The 25247-nt window shown below is 41.9% G+C and overlaps 1 long non-coding RNA gene and 1 pseudogene across 1 annotated transcript in view; one reads left to right on the forward strand and one right to left on the reverse strand.

Annotated features, from left to right (window-relative positions):
- Positions 1–306: 306 nt before the first annotated feature.
- On the reverse strand, positions 307–7584 carry LOC131901482 (uncharacterized protein C2orf78 homolog; annotated as a pseudogene).
- LOC131901496 (uncharacterized) overlaps positions 6006–25247 on the forward strand; it is a 60019-nt gene continuing 40777 nt past the window's right edge. Inside the window, exon 1 of the long non-coding RNA XR_009376741.1 lies at positions 6006–6845. This is a non-coding gene — a long non-coding RNA (uncharacterized LOC131901496). The remainder of the gene's footprint in view (positions 6846–25247) is intronic.

The following is a 25247-nucleotide window of genomic DNA, read 5'->3' on the forward strand; positions in this document are numbered from 1 at the left end:
ACAGAAAAATGATGTCTAAGTGCTGTGGGGAGAGGTGTGAGAAATGGTCAGACTGTGGTCAAAGAGGAAGTAAGCTCAATACTCAGTATGTGCTTCAAGACATACCATGTCCTGTGAATGAAAAACTCCAGGATAATAATGTTAATACAACTAGAGCATTTAATTGATTTAATACTTAAAAAGTATTTTGTGAGTTTTATTTCATATAGAATATGATATTGTACTTGGAAAATGTAAAAATTAAATTATCAAAGTTAAGATAAATACTGAAAGACAACTTACTCACAGATGAAATAACAGACTTAAGACTTTTTAGGGAGTTTTACTAAGTACTCAAATATATGTGAATATAGACATTTTGTATATCCATCTATATCTACATAGTCATCTGTATTACTACATTTGGACCTATGTATCTATACATTTCATTTAAGTTGTTAAACTCCTTGTATACATGTGTATTGGTATTTATATCTCTTCTTATCCACATTGAAAAGCACTTTGCTCTAAAAACCTGGCCTGCTCTTACATTGCATAGCCATAATATCGAGAAATTTCCATATCCTTCTCCCTCTGAAGGAAAAGCTGCAGTTTTCCCAGAGAGGTGTACTTGGCAGCATTCTCTCTCTCCCATTGAGCCTGCCTCTTCATGGCCTCCCTCTCTGGCCTCTGCTCTTCTGTGATGGGCTGTGAGATGACTGGCCCTGGAATGTGGACTTTCCTCCATGGAATTGGTTGGTGGCTGAAGTCTTGCAGCAGATATTGGATTTGAGGTTTGGGAGGTGATGGGGCCTTGTTCTTGTCAGCAGAGGCAAGCTCCCTCTGGAGTGAAGTGTGAGATGATGCCCTGTAGGATACTGGCCTACAGACAGCTGGCTGAGGCCCAGTGCAAGACTGGATGGGGTTGGTTATGTTAGCTCGTGTGGCACTGGTAGCAATAGGCAAAACTGGCTTGTCAGAGGCCATCAAAGAAGTCCTGGCAGGAACTGGTTTGGATGGCTTGAGTGTGGTAGGCTGAGCCGAGTGGGAATGAGGCCTCACAGGGTATACTGCAGGGGGCCTGCGTGAAGCCAGGGAGAGAGGCTTTCTGGAAACCAGTCTGGCTTGTGCCTTGTCCGGGGCTGGAAAAGGCAGAGGTACCAACTTGACCTTCCCAGGTGGGGGCAACTCATACTGGGATGGAGATGGACACTCCCTGTGGACATTGTTCCCTGGTCTCTGAGCATTGCTCGGGCTTTTACCAGGGCCCCGGACATCACATGGCACATCCAGAAGGGATGAGGTGGCTGGGCCTGTCCTGCTATCTTTGTTGTTGCTGAAGTTTAGCCGAGCCCTGGAGGAGAAGATGCCAGTTTTCTTCTTCCCCAGTGGGTAAAAGACTTGCACAGATTCTAGCATGTGCATGCCCAGGTGAGTTCGAGACTTTTTAAAGCTGTTGTGGCTGAGCTCACGTGGATTCCTCTTCCTCTTGTTCTTTGGCTTGGTGGTATTTTCTTCTGCCTTGACTCTGTTCCTTGACTGCTTCAGCTCCTCTGTTTTCTTGGAGTTTTTTTCTCTGGTTCTCTTTGTCTTGTCTTGCCCCTGAGCCCTAGCTCTGCTGGGCATGTTAGGTGTGGCTTTCTGGGCATTGCCCTCCAAGTGCTTAGGCATGTTGTCAATAGCCCCTTCACTGGACCCAGCACTGCCCACAACCTCTTCTTCCTCCACCAGGTCCTGAGCTGGATTCTGGCCTGAGAAGACCCATCAAGCATCTCAGAGGCTTTCTGGCCATTCACTTGGTCCACAGGTACCCTGATGATGCTGGAGCTTTCCTGGGCCTGATCCCTCCTGATGTCTTTGGATTGGGTTGCTGTGGGATCTTGGAATTGGTTCATTTCAGTGATTGAGTTGAAGAGTCGGGGAAGGTGAATATCTGCCACCAGTGTAGTCATGTCTGCAAAGTCCATGCTGGAGCTCATTGCATCTTGCAACACCCCAGGCTCATCCTGACCAAGGCTGTTGCTTCCCAAGGTGGCATTGTCAGGAGAAAGCTTCTGTTTTAGGCTCCCTGAATCAGTGTAGCTCAGGGCCTGCTGCATGTTGGCATGTGCTAAAGGGAGAAGTGATGGATCTTGGTTTTCTTTTATGCCCTCATAGGCATCCAGAGGAGTTGATAGATTGGCTGTCATCAAATCCAAGTCGTTATTCTCTGTTTGTTCCAAGCTTGGAGCAGGAGGCAAGTGCAGGAGTTCTGAAGGACTGTCGATGGGGGCAATTAATGACCAGTCCCCATGGACAGGTGGTGTCTTCATCTGGATGCAGGCATTGCAGAGGTCTGGACTTTGCAGCAGACAGAGTGTCTGGCCTGAAGTTGTCAGTTCCAGGGATGTCTCCATTTTCACCACTGAAAAAGAGTCAAGGAAGAAGTCAGTGCCTGGTAAGTGAGGTGCTCCCCACTTTTCAGTGCACCTCAGTACTCAGACCCCTACAACAGTGGGGAAGGCATTCCTATGAGCTCTGCTTGAGTGGCACAGTCGGCACAGCACCTCTGTTGGGAAACTTGTGACCACTGTCTTATTTCTGGTAACCATGTGATATCATGTTTTCTCAGATGTTTGTTTTGTCCTCCGTGTTTGTGTGTTGTGTGCATGCATAGTGATCATGGGGAGGTGACAGAATTCCCTTGGGGTGTGATCCTCCCTTTCCTTTCGCATGTCTCTGTAAGAGTGACCCTCATTTCCGTGGAAGTTTGCTATCAGCAGCTTGTCTGGTCCATAATTTTCAAGAACTTACCTGTGTCTGCCAACTTCTTGCCATTACTCAAATGCCCCCAGTAGCCTGGCTTTTTAAGTGGTTTCAGGTATCCAAACCCAGTTACTCACTCCTGCAAAGCAATCCTTTCAACAACCCTGGATTTCGTCCAGCTCCACATTTCACAGCCTTGTTATTAATGACGTGAAAATTGGTTTAAGAAGGTGAAATCTTTAGTCTTGGGTGTGACTGTGTAGTAGAGAACATATCCTAGTGATCATGCATAGCCTTGGCTCTCCTCTGAATAACCAACCATAGCAAAGAAAAGGAGAGAGAGAGAGAGAGAGAGAGAGAGAGAGAGAGAGAGAGAGAGAGAGAGAGAGAGAGAGAGAGAAGCTTTGCCCAACTTAGCAGTTGTACACTTGTACACTGGGTATACCGGACTCTCAATGCACTTAAGCTTGGAAGAGAATGGCAGGGCCAGCACTTGGAATCTGCGAGGAATACTTCTTCTAGGACAGATTTGGAGTTGCACAGCACTAGAGTCAGAATTGAACCCAGAGAAAATAAAGTGTTCCCAAACAGAAAGGCCTTGGTGTCCTCTACAGCCCTGAGGAATAGATTAGGAAGGAGGTGATTGCTGTGTAACAATGCATGGGACTGATAAGCTAGGTAATTGATGTGTGTGTCTGTGGTGGTGTCCTTGGACATGTCTTAATGGAGGATGGGTGCCACTCATTGTCCTGCATTGTCAGTCATTATAGAGACTGAAGATGGAGATGGTGAGCCAGGCCAAGGCTGAGCTCTCAGGACTCCCATCCTTTCTCCCTGAGGACATCCACTGCTGAGAAGTCGAACTGTGTCTGCTTTGAGTGATGATCTCACTCCTCCCTCCTGGCTTTACTCACCTTGAAGACTGATGTCTGCCATGTCTTGAGCAGGTGTGGGATAGTAGATGGCAGAGGTGGAGAAAGGTGTTTGGACATTTGTTGGCTGAATCTCCTTTAGCATCATCACCATCTCTGGTTGCAGGGCAGAGCCCTAACCCTGAGAGTAGGACACAGAGCCACAGACCTGCAGGCACTGCCCAAGTTCTCCAGCCATCAGAGGGCCCGGGATATTGAGTTCATAGTAGTGCACCTGGCTGCCCTCCTGGTAGGAAGGTGCCAGGCTGTATCCTGGATTTTGCAACTGTGGTGGTGTGTCCTGCACAAGGCTGGCAGACAGTGTTGGATAGGAAAGGACTAACGCATTGGGATCTAAAATATTGTCACCCTGGGCTGTCATAGACAAGGAGGAGAATGTGGTATTCTGGTCAATGACAGTTACAGTGAAGTCCTGGAGTGCAGCTCCCCTCCTGTCAGTGCTTCCCATGGGATCCCACTGGAGAACACCTGGATAGGAGAGTGCTGAGGCAGAGCTCTGGCCCTGGTCAGTCAGCGCAGTCACCATTGTTGTGCCAGCTGGTAGGTAGGGGTATGCACTGTCCATGAGCTGCTGGCAACAAGTGCTGGAGTCTGATGGCAGGAGCCATGCTGAACTCAGAGCTGGGGTGGAGACCCTGGAGAAGTTGCACACACTTCCTGCTAAGGGCGTGGCATTCCTCAGCACAGGCACAGAGGGCTGCAGAGCACATTCTGTCCCACAGAAAGGTGCACTTCGGAAATTTTCTTTAAGAAAGAAGAGGAAAGTGGAAAGAACAGTGAGATGGAATCTGCATGGCTTCCTGTGAGGAGCTTTATTATCTGCAGTTTGTCCTGTCTGGGAGAGTCTGAGACCTATTTTCCCTCATATATCCCAAACAAATGGTTCAGAATGATTCTTGGTAATGGATAGGATGACACTCATTTGATGAGCTGCCTGTTCTTCCTGTGTGGACATGCACTTCCTAGTTGATCCACGTTGACCCTTGCTCTTACTAGACAACACCCTTTTTTGCCCTGCTTTGTCTTGTTTTGATACCTGCTGTGGTACTGCCTCACACCTGTGTCCAAGAAGAGAAGTGTTTAAAGGAGAAGAACCTCATGCCTGTGCCTTTGTCCTGTTCTATGCAGATCTTTCTCTATGTAGAGATTAAAGGTCTCTCTACCTAGATCAGTCTGGCCTTGGCAATCACACAGACTCGCCTGCCTCTGCCTCCAGAGTGCAGTACTTACTTGCCATGTCTACCAGATTTGTCTCTACTCTGAGCTTTCTTACAATAATGATGTATCAGGAATTTCATAGATAAGCACTGCATTTAAGCTAAGAATCCCTTTCTCCTCTTAACTCCTACTGTTTCCATCCCATGCCTTCTATAATTAATGTCCTCTTGCTATTTATATAACCTTTAAACACATATGGGTACATGACTTCATGAATACAACCAACTGATAACATTTTTGTCTTGTTTGCACCTGTGTAGTGTGACCTCTTGATATTTCTAATGAGTATTGTGTCTGAATGAGATTGTTTCTCAATTTAACTCTGGGACAATTTTTTTTTTGCCAGTTCCTCAGTAACTATTAATTTCTTATAACTCTTCTACTGAGGAACCCTTGTGAAAATTGCACCCACTCAATGGCATGCCAGTTGTCATAGTGCAGTGTACAACTGTCTGTCAGAGTGCCCAGCCCCAGTTGTCAATATCCAACACCACCAGTGCCCATATGACAATAGGCACGTTGCGCAATTTAGCTGGATGGCAGGAAACAGAGCAGGATACTGTTTTGTGTATGTGACATGGAACTTTTTTTCAGACTGATCTTAACCGTGTGGTTGTCTGTACATGGCTTGGGAATTATAAAATGTATATATGTACAATGTATGCAATGCCTTGTGTTATTTTGATTTAATTTCTGTGGTTGTCTGCAACGTTCTGTTCCAAACTACCTTAATGTGCCTCCAGGGACACTCTGCAGTGTGCCTTCTTGTATGTCTATATTTTCTCATTCCTCATACTTTATTTTCTTCTTCCCCAATTTCCTGTGTGTCTGTCTTACATGTAACTCCCTCAATATATCTTCCACTACAATAACTGCCTTCTCAGAATCCATGCCTTCTAAGTTTCCTTTTTTAATCTAGGGAAGTCCAAGTAACTCCAAAACATGGCAGCCATTCTCTTTGTCTATTTCTAATATTTATTTTGGTGAATGTGGAGACAGGCCAGTGTAGACCAAGTTACACTTGAACTGAACTTCATCCCTTCAAGCTCTACATGCTGTGATTACAAGTGTGTGTCACCGTTCCTGGTATGAACATTACTTTTAGAGCGCCCTGATCTTGAAACAATAAATGGGAAATAGTATGCCAGGGAGTCTGTCCCATTCTTGTTAAGGAATGCTAGATTTCTGCACATCTTGTTCAGGTTCCTGTGTCTCTTGAATTTAGCATCGTCAAGAAGGGCCTGATTATATTCCCTGTTCACTTGCCTCTTGAGACTTGACAGTACAGAGCCCAGAACTTAGTGACACTCTCATCTCCCTGAGGTTGATGGAAAACACTTGAGATTAAACTGTCTGTCCAAGCTCATATACCTAGTCAGAACCAAACCTAAATGTGACATTCAGTTCAAGACATCACTATCAGCATAAATGGTATCCCCAAAACAAAGATTTAAAAGAATAGTAAAAATAAGGGGAGATGTGATCAAAAGAAATGTTTAAAGTTTCTTTCCTTACCTGCCATGGTCGGAGGGAGAGTATCAGCAATCCACCCTACAATGTAGGAAGAGATTTGGTTGTCCTTGTCTGATCAGCTGACCTAAATGGCAAGTGTGTCTGGTATCAGACAGCACTTACTGGTCACTGGTCACAGGTGACCTGTGATGGTCCAAATTTGTTTACAGGCATCTCCATGGATACTCCAAGTACATACCAGGTGGTGGTAGGTTTGGAGGGACAATGATGTCATAAACGGGGCAGCAGCCAATGGGAAGGTTGGATTCTGAGCTAAAAGATGGTATTGGTTGGATAGGATACCAGGAGACCAATAGTAGCCATGGAGGCTGAGGTGTGGGCTAGTGAAAGGAGGCAATCCTGGCATGGAAGTCCCCCTTCCCATGAGGTTTACTCCAGAGTATTGGCAGAGCTTCTTATAAGGTTCCATGTTGAAGCTGTGTCTACTGTTTCTTTGAGGTATCAACTTCTAGCAGACAGTGTCCCATCAGCATGCACTGTACATACAGTCAGTAGTCTTGGGCAGGAAGGAGGTGAACACCTAGGTGGAGGGAAGTCAGGTGAGAAACCGTTTCAGTTGATCTGATTTATGGGCTGTCAGCATCTGTCCATGACCCAAGGAAGAGATCAAAGGGCTCCTTTGTGACTTTGTTGAAGGACAGGACTGAGTGCATTGAATGCACCTTGGATGATGAACTCCAAGACTTTTCTCTTTGAGTGTCTTCTCCTAGAGGCCTTCCTTAGTCTGTGTTGCCCCAGGCAGGACTCACATATCTCTTCTCTGCTTTTTACCCCTTTTTGGTAGGGTTTGATTCTTGGACCATTGTGAACCTGTATCCTTACGTGGTGGGCAGTATCATGGTGAACTTCCAGAAGCAGTGTTCTTTTGTTCACCGTGAAGATGCTTGTAATTGGATGCTGCTGGTAGAAGCAAACACTTGAGGGCCTGATGGTGAACCTTGCTGCACATGTTACCTTTTTCGAACTTGTTGCTCTTTTGCTGCCCAGACTCGTATACCTTTGGATGTTTTCTCTCCTTCTTGACTTTTATTTTCCTGAGATAGGCAAGTCTCTGTAGCCCCTGTTATTCTGAAACTCACTGTGTGTCTCACCCTGGATTCAGACATGTGGGCATTCTTTTTGTCTTGCCTCCCTTCTTATAGTATTGAGGTTGTTAGCCATTGAGTCTGGCCACCTTCTCTCTTCATCCACAAGTATAATGAGTGTGACAGTTACTGAAGCTTCTTCCTCCTGGCAACAGTCTGCAGAATCCTGGGCTTCTAGCATTCTCTGCCAAGTGTGAGTCTGAGATCAGGATAAAGAGAGTAGAACACCTGGAGAAAGAAGACATGTTTTGGTACTGGGTGCTGGGTGACATGAAAAAGCATAGTATTTATTTTTCTTCTGTATGTATGGAAAAGAACAACCAGTTTCCCATCTCAGTGTATCTTCTCAAACAGGAATGTGATCTTTTGTTGAAATATGGGGAAATCTTGTGTTTCCTCATTTTGGTTTAGATTGTTTTCATTCTTTTCTGTCATTGACTGGTGGGTTTTTAGCCAGTATTATGGCATGTTTATAGTACACATTTATATACATTTCTTATTCTAACTGCCTGAAAAAGTACTAATATGACAATGTCTGTGAGTCCTTACTGAAATTGACCCTGGAGCCTGTTTAGCTCTCCTCCTGCATTCACATGAGATGTCAGCACTTTCACTCAGGACCTCCTTTACCCTGAGCTATTACTGTAGCATGCAGCTACATGCCCAGTTCAGTAGAACTGTTCCTCTATACATATTGTTTCATGTTTTGTAGTTCTTGGCAAAACTCTGCAATAAGACTGTCCTTTTTCATAGGCCAGCAGGCTGCCTCTGTCTTTCTTCCTTGCAATTTCCTTCATGACTGACCACTTGTCAGATACTGTGACACATTCCAAGTGTCAATGACTAAAAGTCATAAGGTTCATCCAGGTTCCAGGTTGTAGACCTTTCAGGAAAAAAAGTGTCCTCTTGTAGCAGCGTAGACCCTAATGAGTAGAACATCACTGGGCCTGTGTTATTGAGAAGTCTGAAAGTGGAGAGAAAACGAGAGATAAATAGATAGAGATAGATAGACAGATAGATAGATGGATAGATAGACAGAACTATGTTCTGTTTATAATTCCCATCATTTCTGTTTTTTATTTTTAAATATTTGCATATTATTTTTCCTTCAGTGTAACAATGAACTTATTTCATCTAACAGCCTATAGTGATTTTAGTTTCCCCACCCTCCACTCCTTGTAATTCTTTTCCAAGTCCCCACTTCTCAGTGCCTACTCCCTTTCTGTCCCTCTTTAGAAAAGGTTTTCAAGAGAGAACAACCAAATATGATGAAATAAAGTAAAATAAGATGAATGTACACTTATTTTTACCAAATTGAACATGGCTACCCAGTGGGAGGAAAGGGTTGTGAGTGCTGGCACATGAGTCAGAGGCCCATTTGTTCTCTGAGTTCAGAGTACCATGAAATTCTAAGCTAATAGCTATAATACATACACTGATTGGTAATTTTTTGACTTTCTATTTAGATGAGTAGTGTCTGCCCTTAGCCTAAGACTCTGGGCTATTTTGTTTCTGGTTCTTTGTTAGACAAGTGGTGTTGGGTATGGTTTCCCTCTTGTGGGGTGTGCCTTAAATTAAATCAGAAATTGATTGGCTCCTCCACCATGTTCTGTGTCACCATTGGCCTACTGTAATTGTCAGGCAAGACAGATTAGGCCAAAGGATTTCTGGCTCTGTTGGTTTTCCGATTTCTCATTCATCAACCTGCAGAATACCTTCTCACACCAACAACCCTTGATTGTAGGAGTTAAGCTCCATGTAGGCACCAGGTTAAAATGTTCATGCTCAGTTTGTGTGTGGGTTGTTATCCTAGGCAATGGAGCAGGGATGAGACTGGAAGAATTGGATGTCTGAGTGTTGTTGTTCTCCCTTCTTCCTACTTGTTGCCCAAGGGATATATCTGTGGGATTCACCTTATAGAGTAGCATGTGTCAGAAGGCCAGGTAAGTGTGTTCTGTTACAGAACTCAGGATGAGTTTGTGGGATTGGATCTGGGCATTAGAGAGAGAAGAGAAGGTTTGCAGGCAGCCTACATGGGTTTCCATCAGGCATGGCCTGAGACTTTCATAGATAGTTAACCCCATTTCATTCAGAGTTCAGATTAATGGGTGACCGTTGCTTCCCATGATGTTGCAGTTTGTCAATACCCAAACATTCATTTGCTTCTTTACTCTTGTAGTGCAGTTTATTTCGTCCCCTGACTTCATAGGGGTGTTGTTCTCTCTCCTCAGTGCATAGGTCATCTTCAGGTCTGTGGGGCATTTACCCACCAACCTCACAGCTCTTCAGAGTTTTCTTGAGGGTGAGCAGCTGGAAATATTAAATAGAAGGATTCATATTGCAGAGATAAACAGATAGAAAATAAAGGATAGCCTCGAGAGGGCCTGGTACCTTTTCCAATGGGCCCTGACTGTCTCTGCCCCAGGGTATTTATAGAGAGGCCAAGGGGGTGGAGCAAAAGACCTCCCCCCAGCACAGCCAAGTGCAGACCATCTCAGACACCTGCACTCAGGCACCTGGTCCTAATCATCCTCTCTATGAGGACCTGCTGGGTAAAGCCATGAGGAACCTGACAATGGGCTCCCCCCCGTCCCACTTTCTTTCTTTCTTTCTTTTTTTTTTTTTTTTTTACAAATCAAGTCTTCTTTATTTTTAAAGTCTCCACTTCTTAAGACACACATGTCGTTCAGGATGCAGTTACATGGGCCAACCAGCTTTGCAGTTGTACAGTGTGTTATTTTTTTTTTTTAATTTTTAAAAACTTTTTATTTTGCAATACAATTCAGTTCTACATATCAGCCACGGATTCCCTTGTTCTCCCCCCTCCCGCCCCCTCACTTTCCCCCCAGCCCACCCCCCATTCCCACCTCCTCCAGGGCAAAGCTTCCCCCGAGGAGGACTGAGATCAACCTGGTAGACTCAGTCCAGGTAGGTCCAGTCCCCTTCTCTCAGGCCGAGCCAAGCGATCCTGCATAGGCCCCAGGTTTCAAACAGAAAAACCATGCAATGAGCACAGGACCCGGTCCCACTGCCTGGATGCCTCCCAAACAGATCAAGCCATTCAACTGTCTCACCCATTCAGAGGGCCTGATCCAGTTGGTGACCCCTCAGGCATTGGTTCATAGTTCATGTGTTTCCATTCCTTTGGCTATTTGTCCCTGTGCTTTATCCAACCTTGGTCTCAACAGTTCTCGCTCATATAAACCTTCCTCATTCTCGCTAACTGGACTCCCAGAGATCCACCCGGGGCCTAGTCATGGATCTCTGCATCCAGATCCCTCAGTAGTTGGATGAGGTTTCGACCATTGCCAGCAGTCTGTTGTGGGGGTATCTTTGTGGATTTCTGTGGGCCTCTCTAGCACTTTGCTTCTTCCTGTTCTCTTGTGGTCTTCATTTACCATGGTCTCCCATTCCTTGTTCTCCCTCTCTGTTGTTGATCCATCTGGGATCTCCCACTCACCCAAGCTCTCTTTCCCTCGACCCTCGCCCTTCACTACCCCCACTCATGTCCAGGCTGTTCATGTAGATCTCTTCCATTTCTCCGTCATTGGGCGATCCCCGTGTCTTTCTTGGGGTCCTGTTTTCCAGGTAGCCTCCCTGGTGATGTGAGTAGCAGTCCAGTCATCCTTGTTCCACATCTAGTATCCTCCTATGAGTGAGTACATACCATGTTTGTCTTTCTGAGTCTGGGTTACCTCACTTAGGATGATTTTTTCTAGATCCACCCATTTGTCTGCAAACCTCATGATGTCATTGTTTTTCTCTGCTGAGTAGTATTCCATTGTGTATATGTACCACATTTTGTTTATCCATTCTTCATTTGAAGGGCATCTAGGTTGTTTCCATGTTCTGGCTATTACAAACAATGCTGATATGAACATAGCTGAACAAGTGCTCTTGTGGTGTGGTTGAGCATTCCTTGGGTATATGCCCAAGAGTGGTATAGCTGGATCTTGGGGGAGAGGGTTTCCCAATTTTCTAAGAAAGCGCCATATTGACTTCCAAAGTGGTTGTACAAGCTAAAGCAAACTGTTCTTAAAAAAGGGTGCATTACTATCAATAGGTTAACATAATATCTACAAACATACATTCAATCTTAATTCACTCCTAACTCCTCGTTTTCTTTATAATTTTTTAAAACAAAATCTCAAACCTAATTAGAAAAATCCAAACTTACACAATTCCTACAAACCCATATTGAAAAGCAATATTCTCAATCTAACCATTAACACTTTGAAAACTTTTAGCAAAACATCCAAAAGTAGTTTCATAATAAAATTCTTTACACTTTAATCTTAGTATACTCACTTGCATTTCTTACTAACAAAACACTAATCCACTCAAATAAGAAAATATTTTTTAAATTAAGTAGACTAAGGAATATTATTTCTTCCTTTCTTTATAAATTTTTTTGAATAAAATCTCAAGCCTAGTTAGAAAACCCAAACTTTTCCATTTAAACAGTTACATTTATAACACAAAACCAGTTCCATAAGTAATTCCATTTTGACATAAACAGTTCCATAAAACGGTTCATGAATCACCCGTTAATAAAGCATATATGCATACACAAAACTGCATCTTGACTCTAGGTAGAAACAATAAATTTCTTCATTTAAACAGTTCCATTTTTAACCCAATTCCAGCAAACAGTTCCTAGGTCATTACTATAAGTAAACTCAAAATTGTCCCATCAAAATGAAATTTCTACTGTTCATTTCATTTATTAAGTTCCAAAATTCAAATAATAAATTCTGGTATGAGTCTTCCAAATATGACAAAATCCATAACAAAAATCTTTTTGTAGTTTTATCTCATTTTTTTTAAGTTCAAAAAGTTCAAAAAAAGTAAATTCTGGTATCAGGCTTTCACTTTCAAATATGAAGAGATGTTTTACAAGTAAAACTTTTTGCAGTTAATAATTTTAGTTTAAACAAGTGTCTCTGCAACTTTTATTCTCAAGCCAGAGACCTTTTTAGGTACAGTAATATTTTAAACTGCACCGTTTTTTATGTTAGCTCAGGTTTTTCTATGTTGCGTTGATTTTCCACAGATCTCAGCTGCAGATGCCTTGTTGTGGCTCTGGTGTCTGCCATTCTTCACTCCCTAGCAGCTTCTGGAGCTTTTGAAACCATTCAGACTGCCTACTTTGCCTGTGTCTCAGGTTCTTTTACTATATAAATTAAGCATAGACTCACACTTAACATTTACATTTTTTACAAACTCACGTATAACGTATTAACTTCTACTTACTTATACTCCTTAAGGAAACTATAGAACTACTTTAGCAAATGTATTTCTTATTTACTTCTTATTTTCATCTTTTACAACTAGAATCTTTACTTATTTACTTATATTTATTTAAACTTACATTTACAAATTCTTATTTAAACTTACATTTACAACTAACATCTTTACTTCTTACAAGCTTATTACTACATGTCTTAAGACCACCTTAGCAAAGGGACAGCCTACAGAATGGGAAAAGATCTTCACCAACCCCACATCTGACAGAGGACTGATATCCAGAATATATAAGGAACTCAAGAAATTAGACATCAAAATGCCCAACAGTCCAATTAAGAAATGGGCTATAGAACTAAACAGAGAATTCTCAAAAGAGGAAACTCAAATGCCTGAAAGACATTTAAGGAATTGCTCAACATCCCTAATCATCAGGGAAATGCAAATCAAAACAACTCTGAGATACCACCTTACGCCTGTCAGAATGACTAAGATCAAAAACACTGAAGACACCTTATGCTGGAGAGGATGTGGAGCTAGGGAAACTCTCCTCCACTGCTGGTGGGAATGCAAGCTTGTACAACCACTTTGGAAATCAATATGGCACATTCTTAGAAAATTGGGAATCCATCTCCCCCAAGATCCAGCTATACCACTCTTGGGCATATACCCAAGGAATGCTCAACCACACCACAAGAGCACTTGTTCAGCTATGTTCATATCAGCATTGTTTGTAATAGCCAGAACATGGAAACAACCTAGATGCCCTTCAACTGAAGAATGGATAAACAAAATGTGGTACATATACACAATGGAGTACTACTCAGCAGAGATAAACAATGACATCATGAGGTTTGCAGACAAATGGATGGATCTAGAAAAAATCATCCTGAGTGAGGTAACCCAGACTCAGAAAGACAAACATGGTATGTACTCACTCATAGGAGGATACTAGATGTGGAACAAGGATGACTGGACTGCTACTCACATCACCAGGCAGCTACCTGGAAAACAGGACCCTAAGAAAGACACGGGGATCGCCAAATGACAGAGAAGTGGAATTAGATCTACATGAACAGCCTGGACATGAGTGGGGGTAGTGAAGGGCGAGGGTCGAGGGAAAGAGAGCTTGGGGGAGCGGAAGATCCCAGCTGGATCAACAACAGAGAGGGAGAACAAGGAATGGGAGACCATGGTAAATGAAGACCACATGAGAATAGGAAGAAGCAAAGTGCTAGAGAGGCCCACAGAAATCCACAAAGATACCCCCACAACAGACTGCTGGCAATGGTCGAGAGACAGCCCAAACCTACCTACTCTGGTGATGGGATGGCCAAATACCCTAATTGTCGTGCTAGAAACCTCATCCAACTACTGAGGGATCTGGATGCAGAGATCCATGACTAGGCCCCAGGTGGATCTCTGGGAGTCCAATTAGCGAGAATGAGGAGGGTTTATATGAGTGAGAATTGTTGAGACCAAGGTTGGATAAAGCACAGGGACAAATAGCCAAATGAACGGAAACATATGAAATATGACCCAATGGCTGAGGGGTCACCAACTGGATCAGACCCTCTGAGTGGGTGAGACAGTTGATTGGCTTGATCTGTTTGAGAGGCATCCAGGCAGTGGGACCGGGTCCTGTGCTCATTGCATGGGTTTTCTGTTTGAAACCTGGGGCCTAGCGTTGAAGATACAATAGAAGAAATAGATTCATCAGTCAAAGAAAACACTAAAGTCAACAAAGTCATGAACCAAAATGTCCAAGAAATTTGGGACACCATGAAAAGACCAAACCTACGAATAATAGGGGTAGAAGAAGGAGAAGAATACTCAAGGGCACAGAAAATATATTCAACAAGATCATAGAAGAAAACTTTCCCAACTTAAAGAAGGAAATGCCTATGAAGATACAGGAAGCCTATAGAACACCAAACAGACTAGACCCCCAAAAAAAGTCCCCTCGCCACATAATAATTAAACAATTAAACGTACAGAATAAAGAAAGAATATTAAGAGCAGCAAAGGAAAAAGGCCAAGTGACATATAAAGGCAAACCTATCAGAATAACACCCGATTTCTCAATGGAGACTTTGAAAGCCAGAAGGTCCTGGACAGATGTAATGCAGACATTAAGAGACCATGGATGTCAGCCTAGACTAATATACCCAGCAAAACTTTCAATCCTCATAGATGGAGTGAACAAGACATTCCATGACAAAGCCAGATTTAAACAATATTTATCCACAAACCCAGGCCTACAGAAAGCACTAGAAGGAAAATTCCAACCTAAGGAAGTCAGATACAACCTCGAAAACACAGGCAATAGATAAAGCCACAGCAGTAGACCCCAACGAAGAAAAGTACACACACATCACCACCAAAAAATAACAGGAATGAACAATCACTGGACATTAATATCTCTCAATATCAATGGACTTAATTCACCTATAAAAAGACATAGGCTTACAGAATGGATACGAAAGCAGGACCCATCTCTCTGCTGCATACAAGAAACACATCTCAAATTCAAAGATAGACACTACCTAAAAATAAAAGGCTGGGAAAAGACTTTCCAATCAAACCGTCTTAAGAAACAAGCGGGTGTAGCCATCCTGATATCCAGCAAAATAGACTTCAAACTAAAATCAATCAAAAGAGATCAAGAAGGGCATTACATACTCATCACAGGAAAGATCCACCAAGATGAAGTCTCAATTCTGAACATTTATGCCCCAAACACAAGGGCACCCACATATGTGAAAGAAACATTATTAAAGCTTAAATCACATATAAAACCCCACACATTAATAGTGGGAGACCTCAACACCCCACTTTCACCACTGGACAGATCCCCCAAATCGAAACTTAACAGAGAAATAAAGGACTTAATTGATGTCATGACTCAAATGGACTTAATCGACATCTACAGAACATTCCATCCTAACAAAAAAGAATATACCTTCTTCTCAGCACCCCATGGAACCTTCTCTAAAATCGACCACATACTTGGTCACAAAACAAATCTAAACAGACACAAAACAATTAGAATAACCTCCTGTGTTCTATCAGACCACCATGGTCTAAAGTTGGATTTCAACAACAACAAAAACTACAAAAAACCTACAATCTCATGGAAACTGAACAATACCCACCTGAATCACCAATGGGTTAAGGAAGAAATAAAGAAAGAAATTAAAGACTTCCTAGAGATCAACGAAAATGAAGACACCACATATCCAAACCTATGGGACACTATGAAAGCAGTACTAAGAGGGAAATTCATAGCACTAAACGCCCACATAAATAAGCTGGAGAAATCTCACACTAGTGACTTAACAGCACACCTGAAAGTTCTAGAACAGGAAGAAGCAAAGTCTCCCAGGAAAAATAGATGCCAGGAAATTATCAAAGTGAGAGCTGAAATCAATAAAATAGAAACAAAGAGAACAATACAAAAAATTAATGAAACAAAGAGTTGGTTCTTTGAGAAAATCAACAAGATAGACAAGCCCTTATCCAAACTAACCAAAAGACAGAGAGAGAACATCCAAATCAACAAAATCAGAAATGAAAAGGGGGACATAACAACAAACATTGAGGAAATCCAGAGAATCATCAGGTCATACTTCAAAAACCTCTATTCCACAAAACTGGAAAACCTAAAAGAAATGGATAATTTTCTGGATAGATACCACATACCTAAATTAAATCAAGACCAGATAAACTATTTAAATAGTCCAATAACCCCTAACGAAATAGAAACAGTCATTAAAAGTCTCCCAACCAAAAAAAGCCCAGGACCAGATGGTTTCAGTGCAGAATTCTACCAGATCTTCAAAGAAGAGTTAATACCAATACTCTCTAAATTGTTCCATACAATAGAAACAGAAGGAACATTACCAAACTCCTTCTATGAGGCTACAATTACCCTGATTCCCAAACCAAACAAGGATACAACAAAGAAAGAGAACTACAGACCGATCTCCCTCATGAACATTGATGCAAAAATACTCAATAAAATACTGGCAAACAGACTCCAAGAACACATCAAAACAATTATCCACCATGATCAAGTAGGATTCATTCCAGGGATGCAAGGATGGTTCAACATACGAAAGTCTGTCAATGTGATACACCATATAAACAAACTCAAAGAAAAAAACCACATGATCATCTCACTAGATGCTGAAAAGGCATTTGACAAAATCCAACACCCCTTCATGATAAAGGTCTTGGAGTGATCAGGAATACAGGGAACATACCTAAACATAATAAAGGCAATTTACAGCAAGCCAACAGCCAACATCAAATTAAATGGAGAGAAACTCAAAGCGATTCCACTAAAATCAGGAACGAGGCAAGGCTGTCCGCTCTCCCCATACTTATTCAATATAGTACTTGAAGTTCTAGCCAGAGCAATAAGACAACATAAGGAGATTAAGGGGATACAAATTGGAAAGGAAGAAGTCAAGCTTTCCCTATTTGCAGATGACATGATAGTATACTTGAGCAACCCCAAAGATTCCACCAAGGAACTGATACAGCTTATAAACACCTTCAGCAACATAGCAGGATACAAGATCAACTCCAAAAAATCAGTAGCCCTCCTATATACAATGGACAAAAAAGCGGAGAAGGAAATCAGAGATACATCACCCTTTACTATAGCCACAAATGACATAAAATACCTTGGGGTAATACTAACCAAGCAAGTGAAGGACCTATATGACAAGAACTTTAAGTCCCTGAAAAAAGAAATTGAAGAAGATGTCAGAAAATGGAAAGATCTCCCATGCTCATGGATAGGCAGAACTAACATAGTAAAAATGGCAATCTTACCAAAAGCAATCTACAGATTCAATGCAATCCCCATCAAAATACCAACACAATTCTTCACAGACCTGGAAAGAATAATACTCAACTTCATATGGAAAAACAAAAAACCCAGGATAGCCAAAAGAATCCTGTACAATAAAACAACCTCTGGAGGCATCACGATCCCTGACTTCAAGCTCTACTATAGAGCTACAGTAATAAAAACAGCTTGGTACTGGCATAAAAACCGACATGTGGACCAATGGAATCGAATTGAAGACCCTGACATTAATCCGCACACCTATGAACAAATAATTTTTGACAAAGAAGCCAAAAGTGCACAATGGAAAAAAGAAAGCATCTTCAACAAATGGTGCTGGCAAAACTGGATATCAAGCTTATATTCTTAAAGGAACTCCATCGATCTATTTTACAAACTTATATAGGGCTACCATTAGCATATATCTAACTTAGCAAACACCTAAAGATTTCTTAACACAGATCTAACAAAACAAAATTTCTACAAACTCACATATCTTATTTTCATCTTTTTCTACTTCTTATGCTTAATTATCATCACTATATTAGAAAGATTCTCTTAACTAGACAGGAAATACATACATCATTTCTAAAGTTTAGAGTTTATAGTCAGCTTTGCTATACAACACTGGGATTTAGTGAGTGTTGTTGTTATAGAGTTGTGATACTTTTCGCTAGGGAACTGTAACATTGGGACAAAGCCACACTCCAAAGTTGCCTAATTCTCTCAGCCGTTCCAGAGCGGGCAGAGATGCACTGTCAGAGTAAATGGTTTTTTAACTAGAGGCTGTCCCTTACACCCACATTTTCGCCTCAGGGAGAAATCACTTTCTCCTGCCACTTGGACTTAGCATTTCAGCTGTCCCCAGGTCAAAAGCTTCCACAGGAAACTTTTTCTTCCCTATAAGCTCAAAGAAGAGCTTTTTTACTACCTGTAAAGCCCAAAGAAAGATTTTTTTCCCAGTATGCGTTCATAGCCCCCAAAGTTAGAAAATTGAAGAGTTTTTTCTGTCTAGTTGCCTTACTTATTTTTTCTACATGATCTTATACTTCTAAGTTTTTCCTACACTATATTACTACACTATACCTTACACTTATTTTTTACAGATAGAAATTGAGAAAGGGATAGAAGATAGAAAATTTTGACAAAAGAGAATTTTGCGCTTCAGCATTGGACATCCTTCCAGTCCGTTTCCTTTTCTCTCAAGGCTAAAAACCCTAGAAGCAGTAGGCAACTGCTGAACTGATTTTTTGTCTTTCCTCAGGACTCTGGTTTGTGTTATATTAACAAAAGCTCAGTAGGACAGTGTGCATTGGTACTTCAATTGCAGTAGTCAGCATGGCCCCTCAATTGTGTTCAAAGTAATATGAAAATATAGGCATTTTTCTGGCTTGTTTATTATTCTTCATGTTTTGGGGTTCCTGTTAAAACCAGGTTCTGAAAAGGTAACAGTGGATAGATTTGTTGATGGAAGAGTACATTCTGGGTGGTCTCTGATGTATAGTTCCCAGAAATGGATGGGCCTGTATTCATGCTAGTCTTAGGAATGAGATGAATTCAACTGGGACCTTGGGAGTGGTATGGGTCTTTAGTACATTTGCTAATCCTATTGGTTTGTTATGTTCCTTGGAAGCTATGGGAGGCCTTGGTAGTTGTGCGCGATTCAATCCAACGTGCACATTGGTGATATAAAGAGGTAAAGCAACCAAGAGAAGCCAACAGAGGGAAAGCCAAGAGAACAGGGCCATCCCTGTTTGTTGAGTAACAGTTTCCTCCACACTGTAACTTTCTTTGTGGAGGTTGAGGATCCTATGAGACTCAAAGCAGGTAGAATTCCCAGTTTTAGAAAAGCTGAAGTGCAAAGTGCACAGGAATCCTCCTTAAGCTCATACAAGTTTTAATGCATTACCAGGAAGACACTTTTCACACCTGTCTTGATGGCTTCCAATCATGAAAGAGCACTTAGGGATTTCCTGTTCTTTATATGATGCACATGTGAGTTTGACCCATCCAGCAGGTCAGGTTATTCGAGGGTCTCGAGGAGGGAACCACCTGAAAGCCAATGGGGGTGAGAGAAGAAGGAGACCAGGCCCATAAAGAAAGACAGAGTCAGTCTGAGTTGCGTCAAGGTCTCATTTATTGGCAGGATGTTGCAGCTTATAAGCAGGATTTCAGGCAGGGAAGGGGAACAGGGAGAGTCGAAAATTTTTTTTGAGAAGAAGTCAGGGTGGTCAGGGTAGGGTGTTTCTTTGGTCCCAGGCTTCTGCAGCTGGCTGATTACAGTTTATGCCAAGTGGTTTATCTAAACGTACATTTTGTGGTTAGGCCAAGGACGCCCTGTTTTTGCAAGACTCCACGAAGCAGAAAACTCAAGACACAACAGACCTGGATCAAACAGTCCTGGGTCAGTCTCCAACATGAGTTTTTGCTTCATGTATCTACATCTAAATCATGGTACCTAGTGCAAGTAACTCATCCACGATTCACTTTTAAATAACTTTGGTATTTAACAAGTTCATTACTGTTGATTTGGGTGGAATTATTTCTTGCTGTATCAGTGGTGTTCTATGTCAGGTGAGAAGACCTTTGTTTCTCCCTCTGTAGGAATAGACATGGTTATGGAGACACACATGTGATAATACTTGTGCTGGCTAAATTTTCAGGAAGATATTTACAAAAACCCACATGCCATGCTAGTGAGCTTCCGAAGTCCATAAATCAGAATAGATAGAAAACATGCATGTAAAATGTTGACTTCTGAGAGCAAAGTAAGCACATGCTATGCTGTATTTAGCAATACATACAGGATAACCTGGGTATATGTTTTCATTAGAGATAATGTGCTAGGGTCAGAGATTGCTTGCTCATTCTGAGCCCTCTCAGTGGTCTGGTTTGTTCAGAAAAAGAGAGTGAGGCACCTGCTTCTTCAGTGTTGTTGTGGTGTGTATCAGATGTGTGCATAAACTCAAGTGAAGGGGAGATGGTGGCCATGCTCTTGTATTTGTTTCAATGAGAAGAGGTTGGGTTAATGTTACCAGACTCCTAAGAGATGTTATGATCCACAATGGCCCCACAAGAGTCATGAAAACTAGGAGTTAAAGAGACTTGTCATAGAAGTCTATGATCTAGAATACCAAGACTTTTTTAATTCTTAAGATAGGACTTTCTATCCATACCTACCCTTATTGTGAATTCTGTTCTAGTGAGGAATCTGTAGCTCTAAGGGTTGGGATCTTTTCCAGGTGTAGAGGACTAGACTTGTCCTCCTTCTTAGAGAATCTGGTTAGCGTGTAACTTTGCAGGAAGCCTGTCCCCTGATAGAATAGGCAGTGGTAGGTCTTCACAGATGCTAGGTACCCTGTTAGGAAATCTGTCTTTCCTGGATGGTATCATTATATCCTCCAAGTGCCAGAAGATTTGGGACAGCATCTCCAAGAATAGTAAAAGTAAGTTAAGAATTTGAAGATGGTATCCTGCATGGGTGGAAAGTGTCTCCCTGAAGACATATGCCTGCTAAATGTTAAGTGCCAGAGGTGGGCATAAGCCTCAGGAGGTGTTGGGCAAGAAGGTCCTTAGGACCTTCCAAATTATGAAAGCTATTTCGATCCTGTTGTAAGTTACGAGCCAGAAGTAGAATAGTGCCAATCTGAGTTGCAGGATATGAAGAAGTCTAACTTGCCCTTAGCTGGAACCCCCTTTCTGATAGCCAGTTGGCTGGCTTTCATAGACCAAGCAGGCTCTTCCATCATTTTGGGGGAGAATGGTCAGGAAGTGTCCTATTAGGTTGTTGGCTGCCTCCCCCACATAGTAAAATGTCAAGAGAGATGTATACACTGGTACAGAGAAGGCACATTTGTTAGGTCAATTCGCAACAACTCTCCAATTTGATATGTGTACACATGCACAGAAGGGAACTTTTTTTTATTTTATTTATTATCTTATTTTGGAATACAATTCAGTTCTACATATCAGCCATGGATTCCTTGTTCTCCCCCCTCCCGGCCCCTCACCTTTCCCCCAGCCCACCCCCATTCCCACCTCCTCCAGGGCAAAGCCTCCCCTGGGGACTGAGATCAACCTGGTAGACTCAGTCCAGGCATGTCCAATCCCCTCCTCCCAGGCCGAGCCAAGCGACCCTGCATAGGCCCCAGGTTTCAAACAGCCAACTCATGCAATGAGCACAGGACCTGGTCCCACTGCCTGAATGCCTCCCAAACAGATCAAGCCAATCAACTGTCTCAACCATTCAGAGGTCCTGATCAAGTTGGGGACCCCTCAGCCATTGCTTCATAGTTCATGTGTTACCATTCGTTTGACTATTTGTCCCTGTGCTTTATCCAACCTTGGTCTCAACAATTCTCACTCATATAAACCCTCCTCTTTCTCTCTAATTGGACACCCAGAGCTCCACCCAGGGCCTAGCCTTGGATCTCTGCATCCAGATCCCTCAGTAGTTGGATGGGGTTTCTAGCACGACAATTAGGGTGTTTGGCCATCCCATCACCAGAGTAGGTCAGTTTGGGCTGTCTCTCGACCATTGCCAGCAGTCTGTTGTGGGAGTATCTTTGTGGATTTCTGTGGGCCTCTCTAGCACTTTGCTTCTTCCTATTCTCATGTGGTCTTCATTTACCATGGTCTCCTATTCCTTGTTCTCCCTCTCTGTTGTTGATCCAGCTGGGATCTCCCGCTCCCCCAAGCTCTCTTTCCCTTGACCCTCGCCCTTCATTAACCCCACTCATGTCCAGGCTATTCATGTAGATCTCATTCAATTTCTCCGTCATTGGGCGATCCCCGTGTCTTTCTTGGGGTCCTGTTTTCCAGGTAGCCTCCCTGGTGATGTGAGTAGCTTCCCAGTCATCCTTGTTCCACATCTAGTATCCTCCTATGAGTGAGTACATACCATGTTTGTCTTTCTGAGTCTGGGTTACCTTACTCTGGATGATTTTTTGTAGATCCATCCATTTGCCTGCCATCCTCATGATGTCATTGTTTTTCTCTGCTGAGTAGTATTCCATTGTGTATATGTACCACATTTTGTTTATCCATTCTTCATTTGAAGGGCATCTAGGTTGTTTCCATGTTCTGGCTATTACAAACAATGCTGATATGAACATAGCTGAACAAGTGCTCTTGTGGTATGAATGAGCATTCCTTGGGTATATGCCCAAGAGTGGTATAGCTGGATCTTGGGGGAGACGGATTCCCAATTTTCTAAGAATGCGCCATATTGATTTTCAAAGTGGTTGTACAAGCTTGCATTCCCACCAGCAGTGGAGGAGAGTTCCCCTAGCTATACATTCTCTTCAGCATAAGGTGTCTTCAATGTTTTTGATCTTAGCCATTCTGACCGGCGTAAGGTGGTATCTCAGAGTTGTTTTGATTTGCATTTCCCTGATGATTAGGGATGTTGAGCAATTCCTTAAATGTCTTTCAGGCATTTGAGTTTCCTCTTTTGAGAATAATCTGTTTTGTTCTATAGCCCATTACTTAATTGGACTGTTGGGCATTTTGATGTCTAATTTCTTGAGTTCCTTATATATTCTGGATATCAGTCCTCTGTCAGATGTGGGGTTGTTGAAGACCTTTTCCCATATTGTAGGCTGTCGCTTTGCCTTGTTGACCATATACTTTGCTCTACAAAAGCTTCTCAGTTTCAAGAGGTCCCATTGATTGATTGTTTCTCTCAGTGTCTGTGCTACTGGTGTTATATTTAGGAAGTGATCTCCCATGCCAATGTGTTCAAGACTCCTTCCTACTTTCTCTTCTAGCAGGTTCAGAGTAGCTGGATTTATGTTGAGGTCCTTGATCCACTTGGACTTAAGTTTTGTGCATGGTGATAGATATGGATCTATTTGCAGCCTTCTACATGTTGATATCCAGTTATGCCAGCACCATTTGTTGAAGAAGCTTTCTTTTTTCCATTGTGCACTTTTGGCTTCTTTGTCAAAAATTATATGTTCATAGGTGTGCGGATTAATGTCAGGGTCTTCAATTTGATTCCATTGGTCCACATGTCGGTTTTATGCCAGTACCAAGCTGTTTTTATTACTGTAGCTCTATAGTAGAGCTTGAAGTCAAGGATCGTGATGCCTCCAGAGGTTGTGTTATTATACAGGATTCTTTTGGCTATCCTGGGTTTTTTGTTTTTCCATATGAAGTTGAGTATTACTCTTTCCAGGTCTGTGAAGAATTGTGTTGGTATTTTGATGGAGATTGCATTGAATCTGTAGATTGCTTTTGATAAGATTTCCATTTTTACTATGTTAATCCTGCCTAAACATGAGCATGGGAGATCTTTCCATTTTCTGACATCTTCTTCAATTTCTTTTTTCAGGGACTTAAAATCCTTGTCATATAGGTCCTTCACTTGTTTGGTTAGTCTTACCCCAAGGTATTTTATGTCATTTGTGGCTATAGTGAAGGGTGATGTATCTCTGATTTCTTTCTCAGCCTCTTTGTCCATTGTATATAGGAGGGCTACTGATTTTTTGAGTTGTTCTTGCATCCTGCTGTGTTGCTGAAGGTGTTTATAAGCTGTATCAGTTCCTTGGTGAAATCTTTGGGGTTGCTCAAGTATACTATCATGTCATCTGCAAATAGGGAAAGCTTGACTTCTTCTTTTCCAATTTGTATCCCCTTAATCTCCTTATGTTGTCTTATTGCTCTGGCTAGAACTTCAAGTACTATATTGAATAAGTATGGAGAGAGCAGACAGCCTTGCCTCATTCCTGATTTTAGTGGAATTGCTTTGAGTTTCTCTCCATTTACTTTGATGTTGGCTGTTGGCTTGCTGTAAATTGCCTTTATTATGTTTAGGTATGTTCCCTGTATTCCTGATCGCTCCAAGACCTTTATCATGAAGGGGTGTTGGATTTTGTCAAATGCCTTTTCAGCATCTAGTGAGATGATCATGTGGTTTTTTTCTTTGAGTTTGTTTATATGGTGTATCACATTGACGGACTTTCGAATGTTGAACCACCCTTGCATCCTTGGAATGAAGCCTACTTGATCATGGTGGATATTTGTTTTGATGTGTTCTTGGAGTCTGTTTGCCAGTATTTTAGCATCAATGTTCATGAGGGAGATCGGTCTGTAGTTCTCTTTCTTTGTTGTATCCTTGTTTGGTTTAGGAATCAGCGTAATTGTAGTCTCATAGAAGGAGTTTGGTAATGTTCCTTCTGTTTCTATTGTGTGGAACAATTTAGAGAGTATTGGTATTAACTTTTCTTTGAAGATCTGGTAGAATTCTGTGCTGAAACCATCTGGTCCTGGGCTTTTTTTGGTTGGGAGACTTTTAATGACTGATTCTATTTCCTTAGGGGTTATTGGACTATTTAAATAGTTTATCTGGTCTTGATTTAATTTAGGTATGTGGTACCTATCCAGAAAGTTATCCATTTTTTTTAGGTTTTCCAGTTTTGTAGAGTAGAGGTTTTTGAAGTATGACTTGATGATTCTCTGGATTTCCTCATTGTTTGTTGTTATGTCCCCCTTTTCATTTCTGATTTTGTTGATTTGGATGTTCTCTCTCTGTCTTTTGGTTAGTTTGGATAAGCGCTTGTCTATCTTGTTCATTTTCTCAAAGAACCAACTCTTGTTTCATTAATTTTTGTATTTTTCTCTTTGTTTCTATTTTATTGATTTCAGCTCTCA

The sequence above is a fragment of the Peromyscus eremicus genome, unplaced genomic scaffold (assembly GCF_949786415.1).
Source record: "Peromyscus eremicus unplaced genomic scaffold, PerEre_H2_v1 PerEre#2#unplaced_91, whole genome shotgun sequence".
Taxonomy (NCBI): domain Eukaryota; kingdom Metazoa; phylum Chordata; class Mammalia; order Rodentia; family Cricetidae; genus Peromyscus; species Peromyscus eremicus.